General features: G+C 44.3%; 1 protein-coding gene across 1 annotated transcript in view; it reads right to left on the bottom strand.

Moving 5' to 3' along the window:
* The window catches only part of PKIG (cAMP-dependent protein kinase inhibitor gamma), a 77225-nt gene extending 67166 nt beyond the window's left edge, over positions 1–10059 (bottom strand). Inside the window, exon 1 of the mRNA XM_065922058.1 lies at positions 9854–10059. The gene's annotated coding sequence lies outside the window, so the exon portion shown is untranslated. The remainder of the gene's footprint in view (positions 1–9853) is intronic.
* Positions 10060–20041: the final 9982 nt, after the last annotated feature.

Raw genomic sequence — 20041 nt, 5'->3', positions numbered from 1 at the left:
TGCCTGGAAAATCCCATGGACGGAGGAGCCCAGTAGGCTACAGTCCATGGGATTGCAGAGTCAGACACGACTGAGTGACTTCACTTCACTGTAATATTAAGGCTTCCCTGATGGCTCAGATGGGTAAAGAATCTGCCTGCAATGCTTGAGACCTGGGTTCAGTCCCTGGGTGGAGGGAATGGTTATCCACTCCAGTATTCTTGCCTGGAGAATCCCATGGACAGAGGAGGCTGGTGGGCTATAGTCCATGGGGTCACACAGAGTCTGAGCAACTAATACAGACAGACTGTAATATTAACCGAATGAAGAGACACTTGTGATGTTGTTAAATGGAAAATATGAGATTATAAAACATTATATCAAGTATGTCTCATTACTGGATTAAAAAAACATGAATAAAAAGACAGTACACTCATTCAAGACTGGCTTCCTCCAAATGGAAAGTATCGAGGTCATGGCTGGCTGCCTTCAGAGGTGGGCACTGCACGCCGCCAGATCTGCAGACACTTTCCCTCTCTTTCGCAGCAAGGGATCCCTCTGCTGCTGGGGACAGTGGTGTGTCCAGCTAAGAAAGGACATCCAGCAGCCTCCTCACAGATATAAACGGTTAATGAGGTGTAAGCTGTACACGCTGGCCGAGGCTTCTGGTATTTGAAAGGGTGTCCTTGGCCCTCCCTTCTACTTCTTTCTGCTTCAAGGAAGGACTGTTTGGTTGGAGAGCCAGAAGTCCAGTTGTGACCTCATGGTGACCACGAGCGTGCCAGCCATGTTATGAGGACAGTGATGCAGAAAGAGAGAAAGATCTAGACTGTGGCAGTGCCATGCCAGCAACAGATTGCCTATTTTGGACTTGATGTCTTTTGAAAAAAAAATAATTTGCCTTAAAGCCAACCCAAATCCTAGCTGACCAAACTACTTGGGTGTCCATTCCTCCTACTCACAGGAAAACTTCCCATCAGACACACAATTCTGTTCGGGATTGGCCTAAAGATAATTTCACTCCCGTTGTAAATGACTTGTTTAAGAACCAGGCTGAAGTCAACAAGGCATGGCGTTGCCCTGGCGACAGGAAGTGGCTCGCGAAGTGGGCACATGACTCGCCTCAGGCCAATGACATTGCAGGATTAGTGCTGGGGGCGGGGGATGTGAGAGAGAGTCTCACTCTTGGGAGAACAGAGGAAGTAAGAATCTTTCTATTCCTTTGGTAGGTGCTGTCCATGGATCTGGGGCCCGGAATTGCTGCCCATATTTTGCTTCTGGGCTGAGGATGAAGCCAACACCCCAGGGAGGGCAGAGCGGCCTGAGACAGTGGATTATGTTAATGATGAAGTCTGTGCTACCTCTGGGGCCTATATAAGTTATATGCGCCAAAAAATATCCACAGTACAGAGAGATCATCTCAGAGGCAAGGGACTAGGTGCTGAGTGCTATTCAAATATTGTGAGAAAGGCAAATAAGGGAGGTCTTCCCAAGGGGCATGCAAAGTCAGGCACTGGGTTTTTAACAGTTCTGTGCCTTTTCCATGAAAAGTGAAAGTGTTAGTCACTCAGCTGTGTCCAACTCTTTATGACCCCAGGGACTGTAGCCCACCAGGCTCCTCTGTCCATAGGATTCTCCAGGCAAGAATACTAGAGTGGGTTGCCCTGCCCTCCTCCAGGGATCTTCCTAACCCAGGGATCGAACCCATGTCTCTCATGTCTCCTGCATTGGCAGGTGGGTTCCTGCACTGGCCACCTGGGAAGCCCAGGTGGAGTGGGTAGCTATTTCCTTCTCCAGGGGACCTTCCTGACCCAGGGATCAAACCCAGGCCTCCTGCATTACAAGCAGATTCTTGACCATCTGAACCACCAGGGAAGCACATGCCTTTTCCATACCAGGTCTGATAAAGAAGTTACTACACACACAGGAAGGTACCAAATACTGAGTTATTTAGCAGAACTTTTTCTTCTTCTGGTCTTCTACAGGCTTCTGCCAAGAAAGGACTTCTCTGGTGGCCCGGTGGTTAAGAATTCCCCTGCCAATGCAGGGAACATGGGTTTGATTCCTGGTCCAGGAAGATTCCACATGCCTCAGAGCAGCTAAACCCCATGAGCTGCAACTACTGAAGCCTACGCATCCTTGAACCTCGGCTCCAGAACAAGAGAAGCCACTGCAACGAGATGCCCGTGTACCACATCCAGAGAGTAGCCCTTGCCCACAGCAACTGGAGAAAGCCCACGAAGCAAGGAGGACCCAGCACAGCCAAAAATAAATAAATAAATTTATATATAAAAAAAGGTCACTGAGTAAGTGTACATGTCTCAAAGGCATTATAACAACCCTAACAGTTAGCAGGTAATGTCAAGTGCTTACTACCTACCTGCCAGACCTTGTGCTGAGCCTTTTATTTTCATGCAATCCTCACAAGAGATGAGGAACTTTCATTATATCCATTTTACAATGAGGAAATGCTGAAGCTTAGAAAGAAAGGTTAAATTTTCTTTTAAGAAAGAAGAAGACTCACAGAAAAAACTAGTGGTTACTAGTGGGGCAAGAGAAGTGGGAGGAGCACTATAGGGTGGGAGAAAAAGGGTTATTATGGGATTATATGAAATCATATTTGTGAGGCTTCTGAAAACTGTAAAGCATGATAGAATTTAAAGAAACTTTCACTCAACAAAAAAACTAAAAATAAAAAAAGATGATCCTCTTATTCAAATGCTAATCACAATAAGGGCTTTTCTACAAGTTATCAAGGAAATTAAAACATTAAAAAAAAAAAAAGGAAAGAAAGAGTAAGTAACTTGTAGAAGAAAGGGCCAAGACTTGAACCCATGTCCAAAGGACCCCAATGCTTCCTAACCATGCCTTCATATTGCTTCCTCTGGATACACAAAACACATCTATGATTTTCCTGAGACTGCGTTGTTTTAAAATAATCTGTTCTCTTGACCCTCTAAGTACACTATACTCAGCAGACCATAAAAGTCCCAATGGTTTGGTTTGGAAAAGACGGCCATATGTGCCACATACAACAAGCAGAGCTCATCAAGAAACACTGCATGTTAAACCCTATGCACACAAGACAATATAATTGCATGGGGCTTCCATGGTGGCTCAGGTGGTAAAGCGTCTGCCTGCAATTTGGGAGACCCAGGTTCAATCCCTGGGTCGGGAAGATCCCTTGGAGAAGGAAATGGCAACCTACTCCAGTACTCATGCCTGAAAAATTCCACTGGACAGAGGAGCCTGGGGGGCTACAGTCCATGGGGTCCCAAAGAGTCGGACACAACTGAGCGACTAATCTGTGTTGCAAATTAAATCACCAGCACTTCTTTTTCAAGCTTTCTTTTGGTGGTAGGTAGAGGCAAACAGCAGGCAGGCTTATGGAACTGGGAATGGGAAAAAAGCAGATTAACTCCCGTTATGCTGGAACTCCTCACCCAAACAGTTCCTCTACCTACTAATCCCCAACCAACTGCAGGTACAGTTTGAAAAGCACTGATACAAGCAGCCCCTCACAGTGTGGTTTTGCCAACACATAAAACCAACCCAGGAAAACAATGGTGTGAGTAACCACTATTGAACTGAAAATATGGGCTCTGTTTTCTGAGCACATACTGAGAACATGATTCAGGATCAGGGCTTCCCAGGTGGCACAGTGGTAAAGAATCCGCCTGCCAGTGCGGGAGATGTAGGTTCGATTCCTGGGTCGGGAAGATCCCCTGGAGGAGGGCATGGCAACCCACTCCAGTATTCTTGCCTGGAGGATCCCACGGACAGAGAAGCCTGGTGGGCTACAGTCCATGGGGTCACAAAGAGTCAAACATGACTTCATGACTGAGCACGCACACACGCCATGAAATAGTAAATAGATTGAGGCAACAATCATCAACAGCTGCTAAAACCATTCTGTGAAAGGCTGATGAGAAACTTAAAATGAAGGGATCATGCTAACAAACTCCTGAACCCATGATCAATCTTACCAGGTGAGAATCAGCCTTTACTGCCTGCTGACATGATACACAGCACCACCCATAAAGAGCAACGGCCAAAAATAATAAAGGGAATGGAGGAGGACATTAGAGGGATATAACCAGGCAAATCCAGAGTAGCTGGACAGGACAAATGACCTGAGTTTTCCACAAATGAAAGGTAAGGGGAAAAAAGAAGAGGCAAAATTGCTATAGATTCAAAGACTTAAGCGACTATCACCCAGATGTGATCCTTGTTCAGATCCCAATTCACACAAACCAAGTGTGCAAAGACATCTATGAGAAACTGAGTATCAAACGGATACAAGGTAATGTTGAGGAATCACTACTGTTCATTATCTTAGGTGTGATCATAGTATTGTGGTTATAGGGGGGAAAGGGGAAAGAAAAAATCCTTATCTCCCATATGCATATTAAAATCTTTATAGATGAAATGATATGATGTCTTAGGATTTACTTTAATATAACCTATGGTGGAGAGGGAGTGGAGTGTATAGATAGAATAAAACTGACCATATGTGGGTAATTGTTGAAGCTGGGGTATGAGTATAAGGTATGTATTATACCATCTTTTTTACTTTTGTGTATGTTTAAAACTGTACATAAGAAGAGGCTATAATATAAAAAGAAAATAAGAAAACCTAGATTCAAAGTGCAGAATTTATTAGATGTAGGAGCTAGGAGGTTTCTTAAATCCTCTGAAATTCAATTTCCTCATCTGAAAATAGGAATGATAATCCCTATCTAAGGATTATTGGAAGGAGTGAAATGAGATCGTGGGTTCACATCTTTTGGATATGAAGCTCTTAAAAACTGCAAAATGCTTATTAGATGTCAGCACAACAGTTAGTTCCCTCTCTGGGAGGCTCTGGGAGCAGAGACATTACAGGTTTGTGGGAAGAGAAGTAGGTAATGAGCTGAGCCCATTTGGACTCTTAACAATTTTTGCTTTGTAGTAAGCATTTGGTAAGACACTGTTTACCTCATTGACCCTCTTCTCCCTAAAGGATAAAGATATTTGCAATTAACTGAAGGTCTATAACTTGAGTTGTTTATATTTCTTGTTTGCTTTCCCAGTTATATTTCCCCTGCTAAAGGTAGAAAGTCAAGTAACAGGAGACTGTGTTGTTAAAATAAAACTGAATGCAATTAAGAATCAATGTAACCTAAATAGGACTTTGTTTAAAATATTTCAGGTGCTTTTAGAAGAGTAGATATGCATCTTTTAACACCAATGCTTTGTCTCAAATAACGGGAAATGAACAAAGGTTCAAGTCTAAGTAACACAAAGGGAAATTTTGCACTCTGGCTTCAGCTCACAGAATGGATTGGCCACGGTGATCTTTCTATAACTCGAATGTGATTAAGTCATTTCCCTTCATTTCAACGGTTTCCCTCTACTATCAGGAAAGAGTCTAAACCACTGAACAAAAAGGCTCAGGTGACTCTCCAGCCTTATTCCCTCTCTTTTCCCCAAGTCTAAATCCCATGGACAGAGGAGCCTGGCAGGCTCCAGTCCATGGGGTCGCAAGAGTCTGGCAGGACTGAGTGACTTTCATTTTACTTCACTTCCCCAAGTCTAAGCCCTCTCTCCCCACAGGCCCCCAGGGTTCTGTCCTTCACTCCTTTCCCCTTTACCTCTTGGTTGTCAAGTCCTGTCGATTCTCCTAAAGGTCTCTCAAATCAGCCCACTCCATTCCATTCCTGCAGCCACTGCCCTAGGTCTGACTCTTTTTTCTCTCTCTCTCTTTTTTTTTTTAACCTTTATTCCCCCATCTCCCCAAATAGGATATATCCTTATTGTTTTTTTCTGATTATGAAAGCCATTCATGCTCATAAAAAAGAAAAATAAGGCAATAAGGAAAGGAATAAAAGGCTCCCCATGGGTCTCAGGACACAAAGAACTTATCTTTCTGGCACATTCATCATCTGTAGCAGCATTACTCAAAATAGCCAAAATGGGAAAGCAACGCAAATGTCCATCTATGGAATGAATAAACAAAACGTGTTCATACATACAATGTATATACAAAATGTATATATCCATATAGTGGAATATCATTCAGCCTCAAAAAAGGAAGGAAATGCTGACATACCACAACAATGACGCACCTTTAGCACATTAAGTTGCTGTGTTGTTGTTTAGTAGCTAAGTAGTGTCTGAGTCTTTCGTGACTCCATGGACTATAGTCTGCCAGGCTCCTCTGTCCATGGGATTTGCCAGGCAAGAATACTGGAGTGGGTTGCCATTTCCTTCTCCAGGGGATCTTCCCAACCCAGGGATGGAACTCATGTCTCCTGCACTGGCAGGCGGATTCTTTACCGCTGAGCCATCAGGGAAACCCTTAGGACATTATGCTAAATGGGGGGAAAAAAAGCACATAGAGATAAAAATTGAGTGATTTCACTTATATGAAGTATTCAGAGTAACCAAATCATAGAAACAGAAACGAGGATGGTGGTTGCCAGAGACTAGGGAGAGGGGTAAACATGGGATTGTCTTAATGGGCATAAAGTTTCAGATTTGCAAGATGAAAAAATTCTGGAGGTTGATTGCATAAGGATGTAACTATCCTTAACACTACTAAACTGTACACTTAAATATGGTTATGATAAATGTATGGATTGCTTCCCACAATAAAAAATAAAAAACTGTTTTAAAGAACTCATCTTGGGACTTCGCTGGTGGTAAGTCACTACACTAAGACACCATGCTACCAACGCAGGGAGGTTGGGTTCAATCCCTGGTCAGGGAAACAGAGTCCACGAGTCACAACTAAAAAGATCACTCACGCCACAGTGAAGACTGAAGAACCCGTGGACCCCAGCTAAGACCAGCACAGCTAAATAAAAAAATAAATATTTTTTAAAAATAAAGAACTCATCTTTCTAGACATCTTTCCTATCAATATACAAGTATACACTTAAAAAACTCCAAAACCAATCAAGTGAAATCTGTTTTCACACCTAACCATGTGACATAAACACCTTTCTCATATATATATATGGCTATATATATATTCCTCTTTTTTAATGGCTGATTGCACCCATTACATGACTGCATCATAATGTAGCCAGTCTGTTATTAGTTTTTCAATATTATAAAAACATCACAGTCGACATCTTTGCATATTTTCTCATGATGTTTCATAATAGACATCTGGTATTTTTACATGCTTTGTTCCTGGTATCAATACCCTGATTTTCCCAAAGAAAAAATTGCTTCCTCTGCATACAAACACACTTCCTGACCTATACTCCCCAACCTCCAGCCAACTCTAATCCTATTTGACTAGCCTGGGTACATTTATTTTAAGGTTTATTCTTAAGTATTTATTTTTCATGTTGCTACTGCCATTTCACCTACAATTCCATTTTCTTACTCCTACTGCTGGTATAAAGCTATTGTTTTTTGTCTCCCTTGTAGCTTGCTTATTTTTAACTCAATTCTCTTGGATTTTTTTCAGCAGATAATCATCTCATAGGTAGACAATCATATCATTTAAGGAGTGATTAGGAGCAAAAGCTCTGGGCTCAGGACTGGATTCAAATCCTATGTGACCTGGGCTAAGCATTATACCCCAATGTCCGCATCCATAAGCTGGGAATTACACTAGAGGCTCTCTCTCTCCCAGGGTTGATGTAAACAGCATGCTTTCAACGGAGACTAGTGTACCTGGAGAGGGCTTAACACAATGCTAGTTCAATAAATGTCTCCCATCTGATGAGAAGGAATATAGAACTTTCCACATTTACATCTTTTATTTTTCTGCTGGCATTACACGGGCGCATTCCTTTTCAGCAATTACCTTGCTTACCATATGTCCAGGAAAAAAAAAAAAAACAAGAAACACGTCATCAGACTCTGTAAAGGATCTGTGCTGTGGATCGTATCCATGCTCACATTTTTGGCAAGTTGTTTGTGCCATTTATTTTCCCCTGAGAAAATCTCCTGTATTTTCTCAGTCTCTCCCTACCTTACTGGCTCTACCATCAGCATTGACATCTGCTCCTAGTCTGTCTGCTGCTTAAAAAGACTTCACCTGATTCCCCAACTGCTCTCCAGCCTTCTCCTCGCCTCTCTTCACAGCCAAACTTCTTGGAGCTGCCTACACGTTACTTTCTCACATCCCACTCGCTCCTCATTCCACTGACATATTACACTGAACCTTTGGAAGATGCCGATATTATAGATTCCGCCCCCATCATTTCACCAAATCTGCTCAATTGGGTTTCTCGGTGACCTCTATATTTACTTAAGCAAAAGGCGCATTTTAACATGTAACTTATTTTAGTTGAAATCTCAACAGCATCCAACAGAGTGGATCTCTTCTTTGGGCTTTCCTTACGACACTCTCCTAGTTTTCCTCCCACTTCTCTGGCCATTTCTTCCTGGCATAGTTCTAAGTGAATGGTTCTGCCAGGAGTGTACAACATAGTGACCCTGAATGATCTGGGCCTTAAAAACAAACAAACAAAAAAATACACTCTCTGGATGGGTCTCTTCCGGTATTGATTCAGTTCTAGTTGTACTGGACTACTTCTGTCACCGTGGATGTACCTTTGAACATGTCTAGAATACATGCCATGAGGGTAGGAACCTGATTCCTTACACAGGGCCTGGCACATAACAGATGTTCAATAAATACATTTTTTTAAATCACCTTAAATGAATAGCTGCAACGTGAAAAACAGACTGGAGGAGTGACGAGACCAAGAGGGAACAAAAACCCCTGATCTTTGGAAACCACACCTCTGATCACACACACACACCCACCCCCACACACACTCACTGCTCTGATTTAAATCCTTTGGTGTTCCCCATCAACCCTCACAACAAAGTCCAAACTTACAGGGAGACACAAGAAAGTCTTTCAGAAGGGCACCTGCTTCTCTCTCAGACACACCTAGCTAGACCACTTCCACTTCCCGGAATCTGTCTCTAACCAGGCTATGAAATGCTAACAGATGTCCAAGAAGCCTGCATTTTCTCACCAGGACCTTACACTGGTCGGTTCTCTCTGCCCAGAACACTACGCGCTCCACCAGCTTCATCTTCCGGCCAATACAAAGGTAGCTGTCATGTCTCATTTTGAAAAGCATCTTCTTTTGGAATCTCTCTTTGACCATCCTCCCCAACCTCATCTCCAGAAATTTGGGTTAAATGCCTTCTCTGTGTATTCACAGTCCCCTGAATGTCCAAAATCATAGCTGGAACCACAATGAGCTCCTATTTATACCTTAACACTGTGGAGTTCCCTGAGGACAAGATGTCTCATTCACTTATTTTTACCCCTGGCGATCAGCCCAGACCCTGGAACACAACACATGCTCGATAATGGACCTTCTTTAGTAGTACTAGTAATGATAAAAGCTCCCAAAGATTGAGGGTTTAGCTGCAAAGATCTGAAATATATTATTTACTTTGTAATAACCTTCTAAACTGAACTGAACTGAACCTTCTAAAACAGGTGCTGTGATTGTCCCCATTCTGCAGATGGGAAAACTGATGTACAAAGAAGTTAATCCTCTCTGGCCCCAGAAGAGTCGCACAGATGCTCGTTTTCGGCAGTTCGGAGTTCTTTGTCGACCCCAAAATAAGAGGTGCTTTTAAAAAAACTTTTGAATCAGGCCAATTGCCCCCCTCACCCCCAACATAATGAGCAACGCAAAGCGACTCCCCGCCCGCGCCCGACGGAATTAAACTGCTCCAGGGGCTCCTCCCCGGCGCCAAGGATGGAGGAGGGGGGAGCCGCGGATAAAGGTCAGGCCCTGTCTCCTTTCCGGAAACCCCAGCGGCCCAGCCCCTCGCCCGCTGCGAAGAATCGACGCCGGGAGTCGGGCGTTGGGCCGCGATTGCCCGCCCGGCCCCTGCTCACCTGCCGTCCCGCCGCCAGCCGAGCCCGGGCCGCTGGCCCGCAGCGCCTCCCGAGGGCTGCCAGGCGCCCGCCGAGCTCAGCGGAGCCCGTTGCCTTGGCGACTGGAGCTGCCGAACTCCCGAGGCTCGCGCTACGGCGGCTCGGAGGGGACCAGGAGGCGTCGCGGCCCCTTCCGCAGCCCCCGAGCGCGCCGAGGAGGGGCCGCGGGTGGAAGTCCCGCTTCTGAGCCGCGAGGGACCGGGGTTGGGGTTGGCAGCCTGAAAGTTGGCCCGGAGGGAGGGGAGAGGGAAGGAAATGTTAAGGGGGAAAGGGGGACAGCCAGACTGGGGGGAGGACTTGTGCTTCGGATCCTGCCTGTGCCTCAGTTTCTCTTTCTGGCACCTGAGATGGAGACTATTCTGGGAGAGATGACGGAGCCGCAGGCGGAATCCTGCTAGACTGGGAATATTTAAAGAAGAAAACTGATGTGGGAGGGGTGGCGCATGCCTCTCTTTAATTTCCGAAGCAGTGGTATGACAAAGAATTCTTTTCTTTTCTTTTTTTTGTCATGCCCACCACCCGTGGGTAGTGAAAACTCCGAATCCTAACCACTGGACGGCCAGCCAATTCCCCAAAGATTTTTTTTTTTTTTTAACTGAAACCAAAACCAAACTGTTAGGTAGTTAGAATAGGGAAAAGGAGTCCAGAATGGCGGTGACTAAAAGACCTGGAAGGGAAAAGCCCACGAAAATAGAACAAAGGTCCCAGTACCGGAGTGAGAACCTCAGGTAAAACAAACAACACTCCTGGCTGGCCCAAGTTACATAGGACAGGCCCAGGGACAGAGAAACATATAAAAAGAGGAGCCAAAGCCCTCTTGCCTCTCTCTCTCTCTCTCTCCCCCCCCGCGATGGGGCGCTCTTCTCTTCACGTCTTTGGATCGACGTGCCCTCAAGCCTTGAAGATGGATTTTCCTGCTTTTATCTAAATAAAATAGAGCTGTAACACTGATTTATTTAAGAGCTATAACACGGTCTGTCCAAGACTGGAGAGCTGTGACCCGCCGAGGGGGTCTTTAAGGTCTGTCACTCCAAATTTTTGTTGTGATGAGGCAAAGAACTGAGGAGCATACACTTGCCTGACAAAACCAACCAACCAAACAAAACCCCTTGTTTCTTTGGGTTCATGGTGAGAATGAGTTCACCAGATTTAATTTCAGTGTGAGAAATAACATACTGTAACCTGTGATCAGCAGTTATACTTCGTGGAATAATCCTGCAGATAATCTTGGGACATGAACATAAAGGATATTCATTGGTTCATTGTTTATAACAGTAGAAGGGCTGAGAAGAAGCTAAACATCCAGGACTAACGAATTAAGTACTTTATAGTACATCCATAAAATGCATTATCATAGAAAGAACTAATGAGGACTGAGACAGACGTAGATACACTTTAGTTATAGACTGGTTTTCAAGCTGTGCATACAGCCATCAACTGGGAAAAAAAAAAAAGCACAACCTAAAAGTTGAGATTTTTGCAGACAAAATTGAGGATTTAAGTCCAGGACACACCCTCTCAGATAACTTTGAGAAACTGCTCGAAAAGATGAGGGAGGATCTGGGATATGTTGGAGTTTTTGCAACACAGATTACTATTAAAGAAAACCAGACATCTCAAGTTTAAGAATGTAGCGCTTTTCTACGTATGGGTTTTTCTGTGTAAGAGTCGGGCACGCTGAAATCATTCCTTTGATATGTACCTTAACTACCTAGGGCCTGTATCCAGATTTTCTCCGTCCTCAATTCCCTCAGGCGCACAGCTGGAGTGACTGCAGTGGCCAAGGGTTTTGTCTCCATCCTGAGTTCCTTCAGGGCTCACTGTCCTAGGTGGTGGTAATGGCTTAATGGCTGCAACATCCTTTGTTTTCTGACATGTGTGACTTAGAAGTTGGCACTTAACCATTGGTACTTGCTGTCTACCTTTGTGGCAGTTAAGAGCCGCTGCAGTTGCTGACCTTCAGCACCTCCTGAAAGAAGTCAGGGATGGAGATCAGAAATGAGGTACTCTGTGCTCTCAGGAAAACTGGCAAAACAGGTCTCCAGATAGTTAAATAGTTACAAAAGATGGTTTTAATGAGCCCCAGTCTTGCATTTCATCATATCAAGAAAAGCACTAAAATCTTTGATGGTGATGTCAGCTTCTCATGACTAATAGTAGTCTTCATGAGACTAGCAGCAGCAACCTTCAGCAAAAATGTGTGCTTGATTTTATGTACTCCCGCATCATCAAAATCACATATATATTGAACTCCCCCCCTGCCAGCCCCCCGCCTACTTCTTTGGAGCAGCTTCTCGGAGCTGTCTGAAATGCTGTCTCCCAGGCTATAGTCCTCATTTTGCTCTTACGTGCATTTCTTTTCAGTCGACACATGGCAGGCAACATTTTTCATTTCACACAGCAATAGTCCCCTAACTAGTCCTGTCTTTGCTTCTGCTCTAACCTCCAGCCCTGTCTCAGTCTCCTCTCTACCCCAAAACCAAAATGATCCCTTCAAAATGTAAACATGGTCACATCCTTCCCCTGCTCAAAAACTTTGTACTGAATAAAATCTAGAGTTACCATGGTCAACGACAGACACCCCCCGGTGAACTATCTCCACGCATACCTGTCCAATACTATCTCTCATCATGTTCCCTCTTGCCCATGCTCCAGTCTCCCTGGCTTTGTGGTTTTTAAGTTAGCAAACTTCTATCATGGGAATCCCAAGTGGTTCAGTGGTAAAGAATCTGCCTGCCAATGCAGCAGACGCAAGTTCAATCCCTAGGTTGGGAAGATCCCCTGGAGGACGAAAGGACCCTTGCCTGGAAAATCCCAAGGACAGAAGAACCTGGCAGGCTACAGTCCATGGGGTTGCAGAGAGTCAGACACAACTGAGCGAGTGGGCGTGCATGCATACTTCTAGCTCAGGGATTTCCCTCCTGCTGTTCCACATTGGAACCACTTTTCCTCCAGATATTCCCATGACTTCCGCACTTCCTTCAAATATCTGCTCAAATGTCAGGTCTTCAAAAAGATTTGTCCGGACTACTTTCTTTAAAAAAGGCCCACCAACTCTGTCTTGTCTTCTCCTGGCTTATTTTTTCTTCACAGCTCTTGTCAGTATCTGATGTCATTTTATACAGTTATTTGTTGCCTGTTTCTTTTTGTTCCCAGTGAATTTAAGGTTCTTGCCTCATCTTGAAAGAATTCAGAGATAAGCAAGGAGGCTAAGAAAGTAAAGTGAGAATTTATTTAAGCAAGAATACGCCCTCCAATACTTTGGCCACCTGAAGCGAAAAGCCAACTCATTGGAAAAGACCCTGATGCTGGGGAAGATAGAAGTCAGGAGGAGAAGGGGATGACAGAGGATGATGTGGTTGGATGGCATCACTGACTCGATGGACATGAGTTTGAGCACGCTCCGGGAGATAGTGACGGACAGGGAAGCCTGGCATGCTGCAGTCCTTGGGGTCTCAAAGAGGCAGACGTGACTTAGGGACTGAACCACAATGCCCTCAGAGGGAGGGCGGGGAGACAGGTGAGCAGCTGCCGCCCTGGATTTCTCTGGCATACAAATGAAGGGGTGGAATATTCACTGGGGAAGGGGGAGTTTGGAGGTCATAGTCCCTGATTTTCATCCCAGCTCCATCTTACCAAGCAGAGGAGGGGTTTTTGTCCTTATTCAGCTTGGATCATAGGGGTCATGGCGTTGGTGCATGATGGGAACTTATCTGCTTACTTAATGAAGCTAATTTTATTGTAATGAGAGCATAATGAGCAACAGGTTACATGCTTATGCAGGAGATTCCCGCCTTTCCTCGCCTTTCTTTGTCTGCTGGCAGGATACTTATCACCCAAAAGGTGTGGTTTCCTGTCAGTCTGGAGGTTCCTGCCTTTCTTTGTCTGTCATTGGACTTTTGCTGTTTACAGCAAAAACAGAAATGAGTGAAAGGCCTTTGGCACATACACGCCAAAGAGGCTCGGAAGAGTTAAACCCTCTTGATTATTCTTTAGCTGTTACTACTCACAAACACTTGTAGCTAGGCTTGTCCTTCACAAAGCTAATTACTCTCTGACTTCTTATGAATTGTACTCTGCACCTGGCATCCTTCTCCCCCTACACTCTGTTGTATCATTCTGTATTTCAAAAAGGTCAGGGGCCGACGACTTCAGGGACACTAAACCTGGTTGCTGAGTTGCCTGGTGCCAGCTGTAGCTGTTTTGAAACTTCACAAAAGAGAAAAAAAAAAAAAAAACAAGACCTTCATGAGGGTATAAAACCTTTCCCTATTCCCAAGAGAACAGGGCACAGTTCTTGAGGTACTAGCCTAGTGCGTATTCCTTTTGCCTGGCAAAAATAATAAAGCTACTCTTTTCTATTTTCTCCAATTCTATCTCGTATTTCTATTTGGCATCAGTGGACAGGGAGCCAAGATTTCGGCCACATTATCCTGCCTCTTGGCCTCTCGCCCCTATTCTTCTGCTCAAACCTAGCTCCTAACCTGCTCTAACATTTCAGTACAATGCATGCGGTGCGTGCGTGCCAAGTTGCTTCAGTTGTACCCGACTCTGTGCGACCTCATGGACTGTAGCTTGCCAGGCTCCTCTGTCCATGGGACACTCCAGGCAAGAATACTGGAGTGGGTTGCCATGTTCTCCTCCAAGGGATCTTCCTGACCTAGGGATCGAACCCACGTCTCTTACGTCTAACCTGCGTTAGCAGGTGGGTTCCTTACCGCTAGGACCACCTGGGAAGTGTCAACCACGGATTGGCACTTGCTGTGGGTGCTTGCCATCAACCTCTACGAGGACTAAATCATGTGGCACTGCAGCTGCTGACCTCCAACACCCCCGAAGGAGTTCAGGGTGGAGAGCAGAAATGAGGGACCTTGTGCTTTGGGAAACTGGCAGGACAGGTCTTCAGATAGTTAGATATTCTCGGGAGCTGATTTTATGAGCCCAATTCTTACATTTCCTCAATCTAGAGAAGCACTAAGATCCTTCGTGGTGGCTATTGCTTCTCGTGACTAGCACAAACTTTGAGAGCAGCAGAAAATTCCTACAAAAAAAGATGTGCTTGATTGCATGTACTTCCCCCTTTGCCAAAATCACATATCACAAAATCCTCAGAGGGGTCTCTCAGAGCTATCTGAGGCACTGTTTCCCAGGCTGCAATCCTTGCTTTGCCCCCAGTAAAACTAAACTTGCCACTCTCATATTGTGCATATTTTTTAGTCGACAGCAGCATAAACTCTTCTAAGAGCAAGCATTTTGTTTGCTCCCTGTTCTCCTCTCATTACTGGGAACAGTGCCTAGCACATAGTAAGAGCTTGGTAACTATTTCTTAAATGAATGAATAAGTTATGTGAAATAAGCGATGTTGCAACACCATGTGGTTGGACTGCAACTATAGGTAAAAAAGGGAGCGGTAGATAATACATATAGTGCTGGCATGGGCATACATCAACTCTGGAAACAGATTTGGGAGATGGAGGAAGTAAGCTCATACATTTTCACTGTATGTTCTCGTGAAATAAAATATTGCCTGTCAGGTCAGTAAACAAAGGATCCAGCCACTAGATTACAGCCTCCTCAGGCAGTGAGCCCTGAGGGAACTCAGGAAGGAAACAGACTGCCAGCCATCTAGCAGTCATCTTGAGGAATCTCAGGATGAGAAAACACAGGATAAATACAGATAGCCAAAGTGCTTATCAAAGGAATGATTTCAGTGAGCCTAGACTCTTACATCTTCCCATACATAGGAAAGCGCTAAATTCCTTAACTTGAGATATCTAGTTTTCTTTGAACAACAGTAACCTTTTGTTCTGACTACCTAGCGGTTGTCGCAAAACCTCTATATATCCTGGCTTCTTCTCTTCTTTTCAACAGTTTTCTCAGCATTTATCTGAGATGCTGCGTCCTGGGCTTGGGCTTGAAGTTCCATGAATGTCCGCCAAATAAAACAACTCTCAGCTTTTAGGTTGTGCTTGTTTTTCTTCAGTCGACTTTCTTTTATGCGGTATTTTAAAAAATCAAATACATGGGTTACCTTTTCAAACAATATATAGGAATATAAGTGATGAGATCATTCCACCCCCAAATATGCCACTTTTTTGGCATAAGGGTTATTTCCAGCTGAAGACAACTGAGAAGCAGATGCAGAAAAGCTCTCTGCCGTCCCCCTGTAAATTTCCCTTTGTTCTTTACATCTGTGTCTCTTTTGCTGCCCTGTATGTAGGATCATTGTTACCGTCTTTCTAATTAAAATAAATTAATTTTTAAGAATTTCCCTTGGTGGAGGTGTTCCTAATCTCCTCTCTACCAGGAAGAGCAAAAGTTAATCACAGGAGAGACAACTCTAGATAGACTCTTATCAGTGAGAGGAACAAGCAAAACAAACTGACTGAAACAATCCTTATCTTCCGTTAGTTTCACCCATATATTTACTTTCCCACAGGCTGCCACTTTTTAAAAGCCATAAACCCTTATCCTTTGTCTAATCACTTCTCTACAAATTTAAAATGTAAGGCTCCACAGGCTTCACCAGCCTCACCCATCACAGAACCTCAAAGGGGAGGAGGAAATTTTTCCTCTGCTTTGCATAACAGTGAGCCCCCCACCCCAGAAGAGATGTTGCTGAAGGATTCTTACAGGAAGTGGGAAAGTGGAATAGATGATCTCAAAGATCCCTTGATTACAGGAAGTGGGAAAGTGGAATAGATGATCTCAAAGATCCCTTGATCTTGGAGAGGCTGTGATGAGAGATGGCTTGAAGCCAGATCTAAGTTCCCTGTCCAGGAATTGAACCTCCTTTGCCTGGAAGAAAAGCAGGAATCCTAATCACTAGACCATCAGGGGCTAGAGGCTAGAAGCAAAATTTCCCTAGCCCTTGTGCCCATTGAAAAATGCCATTTCTCAAGAAGGCAAAACTGTAAAAACAAGTACAAAATTTATTATTAATAACACAGTACAAGTAGGAGAGCGCTCAGACAGAGAAACTGTTTGTTACAGAAGCAACACACCCGGAGAGAAAGGTGTGGGCGTGCTCCCCAGTAAGGAGGAGCAGGAAAGAGGTGATTGGTGTTGTTCAGTTGACTAATCGTGTCCCACTCTTCCCGACCCCATGGACTGCAGCACACCAGGCCTCCCTGTCCCTCACCATCTCCTGGAATTTGCCCAAGTTCATGTCCATTACATCGGTGATGCCATCCAGCCATCTCATCCTCTGTTGCCGTCTTCTTCTGCCAGCAATCTTTCCCAACATCGGGGTCTTTCCCTAGTAAGTAGGCGCAGTAAGGAGGTGGTTAAGTTCACTCAAATAGGGCAGTTCTTCTGGTTCTTTGTTTCAGTTCAGTTCAATTCAGTCACTCAGTCGTGTCCCACTCTTTGCGACCCCATGAATCGCAGCATGCCAGGCCTCCCTGTCTATCACCAACTCCCGGAGTTTACTCAAACTCATGTCCATCGAGTCGGTGATACCATCCAGCCATCTCCTTCTCTGTCGTCCCCTTCTCCTCCTGCCCCAATCCCTCCCAGCATTAGGGTCTTTTCCAATGAGTCAACTCTTTACCTTTGGCCAATTATATGGCTTCTTTTTTCATATCTGCCCTGCCCTAGGACCCACACTAACATGCGTGTGCAACCTTTTTTCCAAGATGGATTCCAGCCCAGAGGTCTCTGGGGGATAGGGAGAAGGGGCTTTGGCATTGAGTAAGCCCCAGGAGTTGGTGATCGACAGGGAAGCCTGGTGTGCTGCAGTCTATAGGGTCGCAAAGAGTCAGACATGACTGAGCGACTGAACTGAACTGAACTATGAAGTGGTGCCCCCTCCTTTTTGACCCCAAGGAGTCTTCCTGCACATGTGCAGCATCTCCCTTGCCCCCAGGAGGGGACATATGTGACCTCTTTATCTTTTTCTTAAACAGGGTTTAGCCCCTCTCTGTCCCTACCATAGCTATTATCCTCAAATATCCACAGGAAACAAAGCCTGGTTATTTATCCTGTTTCTATTTCGAAGTGCAAACAGGAGGCTTATTATAAATGCCTAAACTGGAGCCCACCTACCTCCTGTCTCAGGAAATGCAAACAGGAGGCTTGTTTGTCCGGCCTAAAGCCCATCTATCTCCTGCCTCACCCTCTCTCCCACCTTTGCTACCTAGATGAAGCACATTTAACCGTTTAGGGTCAGAAACACTGAGATGGGTAGGGTCCCACATGGGAGGACTAATGCTTGCAGGTCAGAAAGTGAAAAAACTTCAGCTGCTGGCTAGACCCAATGTTCCTTACTGAACATAAACAAGTGCTCACAGAATATAAGCAAATATCAGACAAGGTCACTCTGTATTTGGAGCAAGACATAGACAAGGAAGGCCACTTTGGAACCACAAATATGACTCAACATTCTCCTCCTCTAACAGGAGTGGGTCCTGCTTTTCTTTCAAAGGCAACTCTGACCTGGCTTGAATTCTTTCTTCTGGATAAAAATTATAAAGATACCTAGTTACTGAATTGTCCTTGCTTCTTAACTCTGTCCAATCCAAAAATGTTCCTCACTTCCTTAAGCCCCTCCTTAGAGGAAACCAGCACAAACCCAAATTCTATAATAAGCTCTTCCCAACTTCCTGTTACTAAGATACCTTGTGGCTTCTCTTAATGCATTCTCCCTTCAAACAAGAATTCTCTAAGCAAGAATCCTGGAGTGGGTTGCCATTCCTTTTTCCAGGGGATCTTCCCAACCTAGGGGTTGAACCTCGGTCTTCTGCATGGCAAGCTGATTTTTTACCATCTGAGTCACCAGGGAAGCCCTGAAGCAAGCTAAGTAACTCGAACCCTTTCTGACTGTGGGTATGTTCCTGGTAGAATCTGATCATGGGCTTTATCACAGTCTTAGCTTTTTTCTGCCCAATCCAATGATGCCCAGAGAGAAGCAAGGATTTTAAGGGCTACCTAGAAGGTTCTGTGGTCCTGAAACAATCTCACTTGGGAAGTTAGTTTGCAGTTCAGAAAGAGAAAGAGGCTGAGGCAGGAATTAGGAAAGCTTGAGTAATTCTTCTTCCTCTGCCATCAACCCTTTCTGTGACTTTAGGCAAATCATTTCATTTTGAGTCTTTTTCCATTTTTTTGTACAAGAAAAGATTAGAATATATGTCTAAGACTTCTTCCAACCTGAATATTTTAGGATCCAAACCCTACAGGTTCTCATACTCCCAGGTAAAATTTTCCCTACACTAGTTATTTGTACAACACTGCCATCATTGTAGTCATATCTATATACCACTGACTCTGTTCAGTGTGTAAGTTGTTTTTCCAATTTTTTCTTTAAATGAACTCAACTTATACTTAAATTTGCAAAGGAAAATTTACTTTTACCATTACTTGCTGGGAAATCAAGTATTGCTTGGTAGAAGTGGAAGAATTTCTACAAATACACACACACACACACCCTAAAACAATGCTATGTAACTGTAGATGTGATTTACCTTTTTATTTTCTTTTGTGATTTACCTTTTGATAAGATTTTAAAAATGAAGCCTTCACCGTGTTGAAAAAAGGGAGATATGCAAATGTCAGAAAAATGTTAAATACATCCTAGTCACCAACATACTTTCTCTTTAGTTTGAAACAAGACTCTCTCACTTTGCCTTTCAGTTCATTCAGTTCAGTTCAGTCACTCAGTCATGTGACTGTGACCCCATGGACTGCAGCACTTCAAGACTCCCTGTCCATCACCAACTTCTGGAGTTTACTGAAACTCATGTCCATTGAGTGGATGATGCGATCCAACCATCTCATCCTCTGTTATCCCCTTCTCTTCCCGCCTTCAATCTTTCCCAGCATCAGGGTCTTTTCCAATGAGTCAGTTCTTCGCATCAGGTGGCCAAAGTATTGGAGTTTCAGTTTCAGCATCAGTCCTTCCAAAGAATATTCAGGACTGATTTCCTTTAAGATGGACTGGTTGGAAAAAAAAAAAAAAGATGGACTGGTTGGATCTCCTTGCAGTCCAAGGGCTCTCAAGAGTCTTCTCCAACACCACAGTTCAAAAGCATCAATACTTCGGCACTCAGCCTTCTTTATGGTCCAACTCTCACATCCATATTTGACTACTGAAAAAACCATAGCTTTGACTAGATGGACCTTTGTTGGCAAAGCAATGTCTCTGCTTTTTAA

This window comes from Muntiacus reevesi, chromosome 2, assembly GCF_963930625.1.
Source record: "Muntiacus reevesi chromosome 2, mMunRee1.1, whole genome shotgun sequence".
Lineage (NCBI taxonomy): Eukaryota > Metazoa > Chordata > Mammalia > Artiodactyla > Cervidae > Muntiacus > Muntiacus reevesi.
This window is presented reverse-complemented; position numbering and strand designations above follow the sequence as displayed.